The sequence below is a fragment of the Dipodomys merriami genome, unplaced genomic scaffold, assembly GCF_024711535.1.
Source record: "Dipodomys merriami isolate MVZ:Mamm:240054 unplaced genomic scaffold, mDipMer1.0.p SCAF_18, whole genome shotgun sequence".
NCBI lineage: Eukaryota > Metazoa > Chordata > Mammalia > Rodentia > Heteromyidae > Dipodomys > Dipodomys merriami.
The window spans coordinates 19,751,872-19,754,607 of record NW_027203159.1 but is presented as its reverse complement, the minus strand read 5'-3'; positions in this window follow the sequence as shown (position 1 = coordinate 19,754,607).

Genomic DNA, 2,736 nt, shown 5'->3' with positions numbered 1-2,736 from the left:
ATCTACCAAGAATACTGTACCCTGCTAAACTCTCCTTCATAACTGAAGGCCAAATAAAAACCTTCCATAGCAAAGAAAAAATTGAAACAATACATCTCCACCAAACCAGCCCTACAAAAGATTCTTAAAGTTGTCCTACACATAGAAAACCAACAAGACCCCAATAAAGACCAAGAAACTGCACCCAAACTGAGAATCCAAGAACCATAAGAAGAACCCATTTTTAACAGCCACCAAGAAGGTGGATAACATGTCAGGAACTCACAAATACCTCTCATTCCTATCTCTTAATGTTAATGGACTGAACTCTCCAATTAAGCGACATAGACTGTCTAGTTGGATTAAAAAAGAAGACCCTTCTTTCTGCTCCTTGCAGGAGTCACGTCTTGCCCGTAAAAACAAACACATTTTCAGTGTTAAAGGCTGGAACAAAATCTACCAAGCAAACGGCCCACATAAACAAGCGGGAGTTGCAATCCTAATATCAGATAAAATAGACTTCAAATTAAAATTCGTGAGAAGAGATAAAGAAGGTCACTACATACTAATTAAAGGATCTCTCCTTCAGGAGGATATTACAATTCTAAATATCTATTCGCCAAACAATGGAGCACCCCAATTTATCAAAGAAACACTACTTTCCCTCAAATCCCATATAGATCCAAAGACATTAATTGTTGGGGATTTTAACACACCACTCTCCCCACTAGATAGATCAACTCGGCAAAAACTCAACAGAGAAACCACAGATCTAAACAGCTGCATAGATCAACTAGACTTAACAGACATCTACCGAACATTTCACCCAGCAGCATCAGAATACACGTTTTTCTCAGCAGCACATGGAACATTTTCTAAAATAGACCACATTTTAGACCACAAAGCAAACTTGTCTAAATTCAGAAACATTGAAATTATACCTTGCATTCTCTACGACCACAAGGGAATAAAATTAGAACTCAACACCGAAAGCCACCAAAGAAAGTCCGGTATCAAATGGAGGCTGAACAACACACTGCTGAATCATGAGTGGGTCATGGAAGAGATTAGAAAGGAAATTCAAATGTTCATGCTATTCAACAAAAATGAACACACAAATTACCAGCTCCTCTGGGACACAGCAAAGGCAGTACTCAGAGGCAAATTTATAGCTCTGAGCTCCTACATCAACAAATTGGAGAGATCTGAAACTAGCAATTTAATGACACATCTAAACCTCCTTGAAAAAGAGCAGCAACATAAACCCCAATCCAATAGACAGAAAGAAATAATCAAAATTAAATCAGAATTAAATGAATTAGAATCCAAAAAATCTATAGAAAGAATCAACAAAACAAAGAGTTGGTTCTTCAAAAAACTTAACAAAATAGACAGACCCTTAGCCAATCTTATCAGAAAAAGAAGAGAACACACCCAAATTAATAAACTCAGAGATGAGAATGGAAACATCACCATGGAAACAACCAAGATTCAGAACATTATAAGGGAATATTTCTCAAAACATTATGCTAATAAGTTTGAGAACTTGACAGAAATTGACCTTTCCCTAGCAAATACTGACATGCTAAAACTAAACCAAGATGAGTTAAACCAGCCTAATGGGCCCATATCAAGCATTGAAATAGAAACAGCGTTAAAAGATCTCCCAGCTAAGAAAAGTCCAGGACCAGATGGTTTGGCAGTGGAATTTTACAAGGCCTTCAAAGCAGATCTCACACCAATACTCCTCCAACTCTTCAACGAAATTGAAAGAGAAAGCTCACTACCAAACATATTCTATGAAGCCATCATAACCCTCATCCCAAAACCAGGCAAGGACCCATCATAGAAAGAGAACTATAGACCCATTTCATTGATGAACATTGATGCAAAACTTCTCAACAAAATTTTGGCCAATCGACTTCAATAATTCATCCAAAAAATCATACACCATGATCAAACAGGATTCATTTTAGGGATGCAAAGCTGGTTCAATATATGCAAATCAATTAATATTATTCATCACATCAACAGAAGCAAGAATAAGAACCACATGGTTATCTCAATAGATGCAGAAAAAGCATTTGACAAGATCCAACACCCCTTCATGATGAAGGTTTTGGAAAAATTAGGAATCCATGGAACATTCCTCAATACAATAAAGGCTGTATATGACAAACCTACAAACAGCATTATACTCAATGGTGAAAAACTAAGGCCATTTCCTCTTAACTCAAGAACAAGACAAGGATGCCCACTCTCTCCACTTCTCTTCAATCAAGTATTAGAATGCCTAGCTATAGCAATACGACAAGATGCAGACATAAAGGGGATCCAAATAGGGAAAGAAGAAATAAAACTCTGCCTCTTTTCAGATGACATGATCTTGTATTTAAAGAATTCCATTGACTCCATTCCCAAATTACTCAAGCTGATTCAAAACTTTGGCAAAGTAGCAGGTTATAAAATTAAACCCCCATAATCAATGGCTTTTCCGTATGCCAACAATGAGAAAAGTGTGGCTGAAATTAGGAAAGCAACTCCATTCCTAATAGCCCCACAAAATATAAAATACCTAGGAATTAACCAAAGAAGTGAAGGACCTCTATGATGAAAAATTTAAAAACTTCAAAAGGGAAATCAAAACAGAATTTAGAAAATAAGAAAAACTCCCATGCTACTGTATTGGAAAGATTAACATCGTAAAAATGGCAATACTTCCCAAGGCTATCTACAATTCAACGCAAAACCTATCAA